The sequence below is a fragment of the Helianthus annuus genome, chromosome 13 (assembly GCF_002127325.2).
Source record: "Helianthus annuus cultivar XRQ/B chromosome 13, HanXRQr2.0-SUNRISE, whole genome shotgun sequence".
NCBI classification, from domain to species: Eukaryota; Viridiplantae; Streptophyta; class Magnoliopsida; order Asterales; family Asteraceae; genus Helianthus; species Helianthus annuus.
The window spans coordinates 169,059,293-169,072,409 of record NC_035445.2 but is presented as its reverse complement, the minus strand read 5'-3'; positions in this window follow the sequence as shown (position 1 = coordinate 169,072,409).

Genomic DNA, 13,117 nt, shown 5'->3' with positions numbered 1-13,117 from the left:
CACGCTAACCGTGGATCTAGTGATTCAACATCGCAACAAGTTATCAAGTAACTATCCGTAAGAAACATCTATTTCGGATTACACAAACATCACCTAAGGTCCTAGTTCATAACCAGCACCCATATATTCGTAACCATGCCGATTGTTGCCAACATAGAATCATAATTATTATTTTATCAAAAATCATACTCATCAACAGGTATATCTTCGGCCGAGGATGTCACGATATTAATTTATGATACCGGTCACATGCATACAATATTGATAATCAATATTAAACAGATTACTTTGAATAAGATCAGTTAATCAAATATTGTCTTAAAGCACATGCATAACATTTACAAGTTGTACTCATATAAACAATCATATATCACTAACAATTCACATGCAAATTATGAAGACCATTACCGACAACATTAATTAATCCTTGACTAAATTGGCTGCACTTTCAAGATATCTCACATGTAATGTTATGGGATATTTATCACAATGGAAATTCACATATTCGGCACATAATCATCGTTTACGTCATACATGAATAATTATCTCACAAGTATAAAAGTCAACAAGTAAGAACCACTAACCAGAAACCTGAATGATCAAAATACTATCTCGAAGAGGGGGGGTGGGTTCTGCCGTCACAATATGTTGAGAGGGTAGGGTTTCTTGTTGCAACTTGGTATTGAGATAATATGATAAATGCAAAGAGGGTTACGCAACCTCACATTATTTTACCAAAAACAATAACAAATGGGCCGGTCAAGAGGTGTTTTGGGCTACGATAACTGGGTGGGCCGAGATCTAATTATACAAGAGTGAGGATTGTGCGAAGTGTGCAATGGGCTTGGGCGATCCATGCTGTGGGCCGATACATTGTCGGGTTTTAAAATGTGAAGATGCGGCCCAGAAGATGTGCGGCCCAAAAGCCAAAACATTAACTAATACGTTATCGTTCGAATAAGTTTATCGCAGTTATACAAACAGAACGTTTTAACATATAGAGTAAGATAACGAGAAGTAAGGAAGTAAAGGTCGCAAAATAGAACGTCACCGACCTTGAAAGTTCGGGTTGTCACAGAAGTGCTTCAACTGTGGTGAACGGGGTCACTTTAAAAGGGAATGCACAAAGCCGGCACAGCATGGGAACCAGAATCCTTTCAGGAACCAAGGCAACCAGCAGAACCAGAACAGGAACAATGAGTGTACGTTGATACCTGTCAACAACCAAAGCCAAGCTGGATCATCAAATGCCAACCAGGCACTTGTGGTTCAAGTAGATGAAGGTTGTGATTGGTCAATCCAGTTGAGTAGTGATGCTCCGGATGGAACAACCTGTTTTGCTGAAATTGTGAAGGCGTTAAATCACGCCAGTGGTGGAGAATCTTCCGCCAATGGTGGTGAATCTTCTGAGGATGACGACTCTTCTGGTTACAGTAGAAGTTCAGATGAAGAATCCTCGAGTTCAGGCGATGATCAGGTGTATGACACATCAAGTGCGTCAGTTGATGCAGATATTAATGAGCTTTTGGAAGAAGCTGCAGCAGGAACTCAAAGAAGATCTATTTTGGTGGATCAAACTGCTTATTCTTCGTCTTCTCTCCATTCAGCCTTTATGGCTAATGTCGACAGTTCATCAAGTCAGGTATGTGTCGATGAACCCACTGCTGTTATTTGTGATAATTGTGTTAGGATGAGTGTTAATTGTGCTGATTTAGAAGCAAGCATGTCTGAGTTGCAAGGCAAACATGATGCTTTACAAGCTAGTTTGTTTGACTTGCAAGACAAACATGTTTTATTGAATGCCAAGTGGTGTGAATTGCAAAGCAAACACGAGGCTTTGCAAGAGAAATATGATGTGACGTTTATCCACAATCAGAAGTTGACCGTGGATCTTTCGAAGTGCACTGAAGCCAACATGTTTTATGAAAACCATGAAAAGGAGTTTAAGTCGGTAATTGAAAAATTAAAGAAAGATAAAACCGAGATAACAAAAATGGTTTCCAGAAAACAAACTGACATTAATTTGTATATAACTCGCCTTGAGATTATGCAGAAAGAAATGGCTTGTGTGAAAACTGAAAGTGAGGCGATCCAACTTAAGCTAGACAGATATTTGAGCTCTAGCTATGTGTTGGATCACATCATTGACGTTCAGAAAGAAAAACGAGATGTCACATGCATAGGTTACAAGAAATGTCCACCACCTGTGAGACACAATTATGATGCAATGCCTGACGAGGAGTATATAACTTTCTTTGAACCATCTGTCCCTCTAGACGTTAAGGAATTTGCAACAGGACTTGGATACAAGAAAGAAGTATCATTAGATTCAGACGTGTCAGTAGATACATGTGTGTCTTCTGCTGAACTGAATCAAGATCCTCCAGTTATTATTGAGGATGCTGATTCTTCTGATGATGAATCGGATGATACTATACCAGCAAAGTCTGATGCAGAAATCAAAGAAGAGGACATACCTCTTGAGAATCATATTCTATGTGATCCTCCTGCAAAACCCGCTAAGACTGTTGCAATCAAGTCCTCATCTGCAGAAGGGTCGGAGAGTGTGAATTTGCTATACACTCTTGTTGGTGATGACAAAATTTATTCAGACAAAGATTTTCCTATTAAGAATGTTAATCAATCCTTAATCAGTAGAGTCTTTGAAAATTCGACAAGTAAATTTTTGGGAAAGACAGGACCACGTGTTACAGTAACACAATGCCCTCCTATTCCAAAGGCCGAAGTTCGAAAACAATTTGGCAATAAGAAATTACCAACAGTGCAAAAATAGCAAAGTCACACCAAGCCAAAAGGAAAATTACCGGCTCAAGGTCAAAAGAAGCCGAATCAAAAGAAGAACAAAAATGTGAACTTTGTGAAATCTAAGGGAACGGACAAAATCGAAACATTTGAAAACCAATCTAACTTAGATTTTGTTAAGAAAGCAACTGTTCAGAAAAGAAATGAACCAAGCAGTTCAAAACCTAGTACCTCGGGATCAAAAAGTTCATCATCATCGGCAAGACGACCACATGATACTTCGGGGTTTGTTGAACGAAGATCATGTTTTGAATGCGGTACAATTGGACACATAATTCGAAATTGTCCATATCTTCATAAGTTGAAAGCAAAGGTTGATGCTCCCCGTGACCAAACTGACCGTAAGCGATCTGTCTCTGTAAAACAAGATTCCCGCCTTGTAAAAGAAAGGGAAAAGAAACAGAAACGCCAACAGGTCAAGAAAATTGAAAAAGCCATTAAAACCGATGTGGTTAACCAAACATCTGTTTCTGTAAAACCAGACAATTCAAAAACTTCAGACAACCATGAAGTTAAAATCTTAAAGAATAACACTGGTAAAACAAAACAGACCTGGAAACCAAAAACGGTTACTGAATCAGGGGGACCATCACAATTTCCGAATCATCAAAAGGTGGAAGTTATCGTTGTAGATGAAAATGGAAGACCCAAGACCACAATGGCTTGGGTCCCCATCTCCAACTAATCAAGTGAGTTCATGTGCAGGGTGTTCCAGGAAGAACTATCAGTAGTCATTGGATTGTTGATAGTGGGGCATCCAGGCACATGACAGGCGACATGAAGCTTCTCTACGACGTAAAATCTATTAGAGGAGGTTATGTTGCTTTTGCTGGAGATAAGGGCGGATATATTACGGGTGGAGGAATAATATCCAACAGGATTGTCAGCTTTGACAAGATCAACTTTGTGCAACAGCTTGATCACAATCTTCTTAGCGTTTCTTAAATCTGTGACAAGCAGTTTTCAGTTCACTTTGATGCTAATGGATGTTATGTGCTGAAGCCCGGCTTCAAAATTCCAAAAGAATGGATTCTCTTGTCTGCTCCAAGGATAAATGATCTGTATGTCCTTGATATGAGCCAAGCTATTACTACGTCTGCTCAAGCAACTTGTTTCGTTTCTAAAGCCACAGAAAAAGACTCAATCTCTTGGCACAGACGAATGGGTCACATTCACTTACGCAAAATGAATCATTTGGTGTCAAATGAATTGGTGAATGGTGTTCCTCTTAAAAACTTCCATCTTCAAGACGTCTGTGTTTCGTGCCAGAAAGGAAAACAAACGAAGAAGCAACACCCGTCTAAGAAAATCAACACGGTGGCCGTTCCGTTAGAACGTTAGCACATGGATTTGTTCGGTCCTGTCAAGCACAAAAGCATTCGGAATGATCAATATTGCCTCGTGATAATTGATGATTATTCAAGATTTTCTTGGGTGGCGTTCATGGCACACAAGAGTGAAACCTTTGGTATTATTAAAAACTTAATCATTCAGATTGAGAATTTGTATAAGCTGAAGGTTAGGCGGATACGTAGCGACAATGGTACTGAATTTAAAAATCATGCCATGGCGGAGTTTTGCACTTCGAAAGGTATTCTTCATGAGTTTAGTGCAGCTTATACTCCTCAACAGAATGGTGTCGCTGAATGTAAGAACCGCACATTGATCGAGACTGCTAGGACTATGTTGGTAGAGTCGCAGCTACCCATTCCATTCTGGACTGAAGCTGTGGCCTCTGCATGTTACACATTGAACCGAGTCCTTACAGTAAAAAGGCACAACAAGACCTGCTTTGAGCTTCTTAACAAACGGAAACCAGATTTGTCTTATCTTGAACCGTTTGGAGCTCCATGCACAATTATCGATCCCAATGGAAAGTTTGGGGCAAAAGCAATTGAGGGATACTTTCTTGGGTATGCCACCCCAAACTTAAGAGTCTGGAATCTAGAGACAAAAAGGGTCGAGGAATGGTCTGAAGTCAGAGTACAAAGGCACACTTTGCCAGTCAAATGTCCTTGTCAGCCTTGGATGTTTGAGTACGATGACTTTTTCAATTCGATCAATGTTGAAGCAGTTGAAGAAAATGCTGCAGCAAGGATGTTTTTCGAGAGTGACAATGCAACAGTTTCACCGGTGGTTCGTCCGATTCTTGTCAATCAAGAACCATCTTCAGTGAACAACAATGCTCTCGACAATGAGGACTTTCACGATGCAACCGAATTGAACGAATCTTCAGAGGATGATGAATTTCTAGATGCAGATCAAGAAGCCCCCACAACAGCAGTTCATGGTACTTCAGAGGGTACTCTTCCAGTGGATGCCCCTAGAACAGCTGAAGCTACTGCATCATCCTCCTCGTCAATTCCGGGCATTGATTTAGTTGTTGATCTCAATTTCAACAATCTGGGTATAAATATTCCAGTTCGAGATAATCCTGAAACAAGTATTCATAATACCCATCCTCAACAAAACATCATCGGAAATGTGCAAAGTGGCATTCAAACGAGAAACATGTTGCGGAACAACAACAATGCAGGCTTGTATGCAGCGATTCGAGAATCCAGGCAACAAAATGATTGGTCTTTCGCGTGTTATGTCTCATAGGAAGAACCAAGAACTTGGAAAGAAGCTATGAAAGATAACTCTTGGGTGGAAGCAATGCAGGAAGAACTGCAACAATTCCAGAAGCTAGGTGTTTGGAAGCTCGTAGAGAAACCTGCTGGTTACAAGAAGATTGGTACCCGTTGGGTGTTCAAATGCAAAAAGGATGACCGTGGAGTTGTTATCCGAAACAAAGCAAGATTAGTCGCTCAAGGTTTTCGTCAGATTGAAGGGATCGACTACAATGAAGTGTATGCACCAGTTGCACGTCTTGAAGCCATTCGAATCTTTCTAGCCTACGCATCTTTCAAAGGATTCAAGGTTTACCAGATGGACGTCAAAAGTGCATTCTTACATGGTGTGGTTGAAGAAGAGGTGTACGTCGAACAGCCTCCAGGTTTTGAAGATCCTATCCATCCCGATCGGGTTTGGTTGCTCAACAAAGCTCTTTATGGTCTTCATCAAGCACCGCGAGCTTGGTACGCAACCTTATCTAACTATCTGCTGGAGAATGGTTTTCGGAGAGGGCTTATCGACTGTACTCTTTTCATCAAAGAACAAGATGGAGATCTTCTTCTGGTACAGGTATATGTTGATGATATTATTTTTGGTTCTACTAATGATGTTTTGTGTAGGAATTTCGAGCGCATTATGCAGGATAAATTCGAGATGAGTGCTATGGGGGAAATGACTTTCTTCTTGGGCCTACAAGTGCAACAAACTGAGTCTGGGATATTCATCCATCAGACTAAATATGTTGGTGACATCTTGAGCCGGTTCCAGATGTCTGATGCAACGCCCATCGGTACCCTATTGCCGCAAAATCACGGAATTACTCCAGACTTGAAGGGTGAAGCTGTTAGCCCCTCATACTACCGCGCAATGATCGGATCTCTTATGTATCTCACAGCATCAAGACCAAATATAATGTACCCAACGTGCCTGCTTGCCAGATATCAAGTTAACCCGAAGGCCTCATATCTTGCAGCTGTAAAAAGGATCTTTCGTTATTTGAAGGGTTGCCCTGACACCGGTCTATGGTACCCTAGGGATAATAACTTTGACTTGATAGCTTTCAGTGATTCCGATTTTGGCGGATGCAAAATCGACGGCAAATCCACAACGGCTGGATGTCAGTTTTTGGAAAATCGCCTAGTCACATGGCAGTGCAAGAAGCAGACTTGTGTCGCTACATCAACATGCGATGCTGAATACATTGCTGCCTCAAATTGCTGCTCCCAAGTTCTTTGGATTCAACAACAATTATGCGACTACGGTTTTGAATTCCTAACTACTCCTATTTACGTTGATAATTCTGCTGCATTACAGATCACTAGAAATCCTGTGCAGCACTCAAAGACCAAACACATCGAAATCAAATATCACTTCATACGTGATTGCTTTGAGAAAAGGCTAATCGATGTTGTTAAGGTCCACATCGATGACCAACGTGCCGACCTTTTTACCAAAGCATTTGACAAATCAAGATTTGACTTTTTATTATTGGTAAACGACATTAAGGTCAAGCAAGAGTAAAACCAACATCGGAAAATCATTTTTGTAAATATCTTTGTGACTTTTAAATTTATCTTAGTTTGTTGATTTTAGGGGGAGTAAATCCAAAATTTGAAAATCCAAAAACATCAAAAAATTTCAAAAACACAAAAACAATAGAAAAACAAAAATGAGTTTCCTGGCGAGGAAAAGAGAAAGTGATAGTACATCAGTGGTCTATCCAAACCTCTTTAAACCTTAAATGAAAATCGATAAGCAGCTCTATATAAGATGTATCAGTAGGCTCACAATCATTTTAAAGTGTGCAGGGTGATATAAATCTTAAATCGACTGAAGACCAGGTGGGAACCATTCATTGGCATATGGTCTTAGTACCGAAATTTCGTTTGAGAGATTGCCGAGGTTCTGAGATATTCGGTCTTTATGCTGCTTATCATCTGGGTATCATGGTTGTTTCTTTTACCGAAAAATAACGGGAACGCAAGTCTAGATCTTCCATGATACCATACATACGTGTACATATTGCATACGACCTCAATAGGTGATCAACAATCACATGTCCAAACAAATAAGTGATAAAATATCACATTTATCCGAGAGTCAAGTTCGTCTCTCTGCTGTACGAAAGTACTGACCTGTTCACGGACTTGCTCCTGTGCCCTCATGCATATGAAAATCAAGTTCCTTATCAATAAGTGATTCTATCACATAGAGCTTGTTTTCATTCAAAATAAGTGAGAATCTCACATCATATACGGTCAAACAGATGATAATCGGTATACTCACCGGTAAGATGAACCCTCGTGCATACCTTGATACGGGAATGTGTCGTGATGTGGATGAACACTGGTCGGTAAGTATTAATCATACCTTAACGTATCCCCTAAACATGATTACATCTGATAAGTTGAGCTTATGTGGACAACAATACCGATAATTGTTATAGGATGCTTATCTAAATGTTAACTAACTGAACAACAAGAGCGTTTTGGCATGACCGTACACTGATATGATTCTCTTACCCTCGAAACTCGCAAAAAGAATGTCTGTAAATATTTATTTACTGCTTTCAGTCTTTACATTTGAAATATTCAAAAATACCAAAAAGATTTTAGGTGTGTTTTAATATAAACTTTATAAAAGCCAAAAAGATTTTATGTCTATCTTATTTTCGATCGTACGATGTTGGATCTCGAGCCTTCGTTACCTGAAACCTGAACGAAAACCGAATTGACTAAATCTTCATAAACGGTCGAAATTTGCAAGTTTTGAAAGTTGGACACTAAAATTGATAAATCTACTAAACTTTCAAACTGTCGGACGGTGTTTGATTGAAACATGGTCATACGTGTGTCATTTGTTTATACTAACTATATTCCAAGCAGTTGTTCTCATTACGCGTTTAGATTTCTTGCATGTGCAGATTCTAAAGGCAAGGAGAACATGGTCGATGACAAGCTTCGGAATGAAGACACGACGTGAAGGCACTCAAGTGATGAAGATGATCGAGTTGTCGCTGACTGTCATCAACACCACAAGGATCTCAAGCATTAATGATCAAGTCAATCACGAGCATAACTCAAGGGGGAGCTTATGTTAAGGGGGAGTTTGTCAACACACTCTCCACATGAAACGGGGAGTTGGTTGATACACTCTCTACTTTCTATACGTGAAGACTTTGAAGATCCTCCGACATGGAAGATATGGAAGTTGAACCTCACGAGTAGCGTCCAAGGGGGAGTATGTTGATACATATTATGTGGACACGACTCGGTTCGGTTCGACTCGGGTCGGTTCGGCTCAAGCCCAACGTCACGACATTCCTCCGTCGTGCGTCCCAGAGTTCGACACGCAAAGCACGGAGTGCCGCGAGCCGGTTCCCGCTGCTACATCATCATGACATCATCATGATGATGTCATGATGATGTCATATACTTTGACCAAATGCATTTTGCAATTGTTGGCATGGAATTTACGTAAAGATTACATGAACTGTTATTTGGGCCAATCAACTACCTTGCATGCAACACCAAATGAACATGAGCCGAAACCTTGACCATTGGGCCGAACCTCATAACCAATCGCACAAGTGAACCAATCGCACAAGTGAACCAATCGCACAAATGAAGCATATATATATTTGCTGAAATCAGTTGTTTTAAAGTGAGAAGGGATGCACAAGGCAGAACATATACCCGAGTGTTCTAGTGAGAGTTTGCAAAGGATTATTTTGTAAACATTGATTTGTAACCGTTTCAAGTATTAATACATTGGTGTTAATCTTTGAGTCTCGGTCTCCTTCTCGTGTTCTTGTCGTGTTCTAACTCGGTCTGCATCTCCGGTTGGATTCCGCACAACCGGGTGTGTTTGTACGCAAGGATTAGGCGACTATCCTCCCCTAGCCGGACCTACAGAGTCAAACGGAGTATACTGTCTTTAGCTTACATCTCCGCATTGTTTCCGTTAGACATGGACCTAATAATTTACATGTACATATATAATTTTAGAATCACAACTTCAAAACTAAATAAACAAGTCTACTATGAGTTTCGAAAAGCAAAGAACTACAACCCAAAAACTTGGTTCAATGTATCCTTCTACATTTGCCTTCTTCAACCCATGAACATTGATCCGAACATAAAAAGCTTTTTACCTTTCACAAAGTTAAGTGTAAATGCTTGACCTGGAGCCATGCCTTTATCTCTCACAAACTTTCTTATTCCTTGCAGATAATATCTTGATTAACCTCGAGATGAACCTATAGCAGCTTGAATATTCCAAACATCACCTGCCACGTCCACAATCTTCAAACCCATCTTACAATTCAGTCCAAGATCTTCAGCCTGTTTTTTAAAAAGGCGCTGTAACAAACAACGAATAATTCAATAAACAAAGAATTAACACATCGTTAAAATCTGACTAAAGTATTATATATTAGTAAATTCATCATCACAAACTTACAAAATGACCTTCCACACGGAAAGAAATAGGTACGATCTCATTATCTTCATTCACAACAGACATACCACCTTCATTGACATTATCGATGTCCTGTACAGCTTCAGTATCTGAACTCAAGACAATCTCTTCTATCACCTTTTCTTTAACAACAGCACAAACCTCCGGTGGAAGCACTAAATCACAGGTAGCACAATTGAAAACCGTGATATGAAAAGTCTGAAGATCTATCATCTCAAAGACAATGAGATGATCAGCAGTTAATGACAACTCATTCTTTATCTCCTTCCATCTGGTAATTATGTAAAGTTCATTGTTGATATCTTCCACCCCTACAGACCAGTTCTGGTTTTCAGATCCTTTAATAAGAACCGGATATGAAGGAATAGTGTTTAACATCTTGTGATGAACAAAAGAACGATTAATACTCTACAATTAGAATAAAACATATTATATAGTACATTAGTTAAAATATATCAGAAAATTAAGTAAACAGATAAAAAACGACAATTAAAAAACTGTATCTCCAAAAAAATTAAATGATGAATAATATTCGAAGTTACATACCACATAATCTTCGTTACCAGATGGTTTGTAGTAAAACTCTTCACAAGGAGCAAGAGCAATGTCTTGATAAAAATACAATATTCTAAAACTTTCTAATGCTTCTTCATAATGAAATATCAACCATGATTCTGAAGGTATTTTCAAACTGTCTACCAACTGACACCAACCGTTATAGAAATAATATCTGCCATTGCTTAGAGGATAGATCTTGACTTTAAAAACATTTCCACTTGTGGTCCGGATCTTTGTATTTTAAATAGTGGTTGCCAATTGTTGGACAATAGTGGTTGTCATATGGTTCTAATATCCAGAGAGTTGTCGATTTTCAATTAACAATACTGGTTGTTACATGGTTCCGCGTTAAACAACATTTGCAGATCCCTTTGAATATGGTGGTTGCTATGTTTTCTTTGAAAAAAATAAACTTCTTATTGTGGAGGCATATTTCTTGATCCCGTATCTTCATTTCGTACTAGTGTTTATGATTTGACATAAAAAGGAGAAAAACAAATGTCATAAAATCTGTTTATGATTGTAGTTAAAATTTTCATAATGAATGGCTTTATTTTTTTTTTCATCCAAATCCTGAATGCTTAGTTTCAAGTAGGGATGAGCAATTTACGGCCGTCAGAACCGGAGAACCGAACCGGAACCGCTAGATCTGAACCGTATTGTTGTATTTCGGGTCCTGGTTCTTTAGTTTGGGAGAAAATGGTTCCCGGTTCAGTTCCGGTTATAACCGACGGCACTAGAACCCGTTTGGGTTTAAACTTAAATAATATATTTAAAAACCCTATTAATTCATTTAAATTTAAAATATTATATTTAAAAAAAATGTATCGAGTATTAAAGAATATTAAAATAGTTTTGACAAAATGTTTGAATGAATTAGTTTTTGTGATGGTTAACTAAAAATTTTTTAGTTAACTTTTGGTTTTCTAAATTGTATACTTTCGGTTTAAAACATTTTATTGTTGCTACTTTTATTCTGATTAATTTGAATTGTGGATGTTTAACTCTTAGTTATATGTTTTAAACGGTTTATTGTTTTAGTTGTTTTTATTTTGTTATTAGTTTTAGGATTTAATTGACAACCGGTTCCGGCAAGAACCGTTTATGCTAGAATCGTTTAACCCGGTTCCGAACTGAACCGGAACCGTTAGAATACGGTTCGGTTCCGGTTCTTATGTTTAGAATTAAACGGTTCCGGTTCGGTTCGGTCCAGAACCGTTGCACAGCCCTAGTTTCAAGTGATAGAATAATGTGACATTTACATGACCACAATAACTAACAAACATAATAATAAGTTTTATAAGATTATAATATGTTGTTTTCTCTATCTTGATTTTAATTTTTTTTTTTTGGATTGAAAAAACCGATGTTAATGAGCATATAATTAAGAAGTTGTGGTAATAATAGTGATTTATTATAACAATTTGCAAAAGAACAAAACAAATATGAGATTTTGCAATTGAATTTTCTAAAAACTGGCACGCTGTAACATAAAAAAACCCCGCATTTCCTACGGATGCAATCCAGAAAAACATTCTACAGGATTGCTAAGATTAGAAGCTTGTTTTAGCATGTTATTTAGTCATTTTGTGCACGTGACCAAAACTGACATGGGATGAGCAGATCAGGCATGATTTACTAGAGTTGCATCTTTCTGAGGACATGGTCCAAGATAGGACTTCGTGGAGGCGTAGGATTAGGGTTAAGGACCTCTAGAGGATATGGCAGTAAGCTCTTAGGTGTATTTCAGGGTCGTAGGTTTTTCTTATTCTTTAAGTGACTTTTCCAATGATTGACTTCTTATGTTTATGCACAAATGATGTTGTATACAATTTTACATGATTTACAATATATTGTGCCACTCTGTTCACTTTCTTGGCATGGGCGACTTCTTATTTCTACATTCTTTCTATATTCTTTGACTTGGTGTATTGGTTTGCCATTGGTTTTCGAGTCGAGGGTCTCTCTAGAAGCAGCCTCTCTATCCCTATGGATAGAGGCAAGGTCTGTCTACATCCCACCCTCCACAGACCCTATAAGTAGCTTTGCTATTTGTGGGATTTACTAGGTATGGTTGTTGTTGTGCACGTGACATTCAAATTATTCATTAATGTGGCATTCCACATAGTCAACCAATTGGTCCGTGGTCAATCGTCAATGATCATCCACATCATTAACCATGTGAACAATTTTTTTTTCTTAATGCCAAATCCACTGATAATCACTTTAACAATTTTTTTTTCTAGGTTAAAAAAGTTAAAGCAATAGATGCAAATCCATTAATACTATAGGGTCTTTAATTCAGGTTGCCTCTCTCTCGTTCCTAGTTGTTATGCATATATGTATGTCCTCTTGGTCAGCATAAATTAACAATTCTTTTGTTTGGGAGTAGGTAAAGTGTAGGTATATATAGCTGTCAGCTAGCTACATAACAATGAATTGGTTTGTACTTTTTTTTATAAAATTTCATGAATTATATTATAATTAATGTCAAGTTGTCAATGGTTAAAGAAATCGTGTGTTTTTTTTTTTTTTTGAACGACAACTTTTATTAAAATGAACCAAAGAGGCCAACCATAGTTAACAAGAAACTAACACGGAGATGCTACAAAACACAGAAAGAAATCGTTTTATTGTTGTG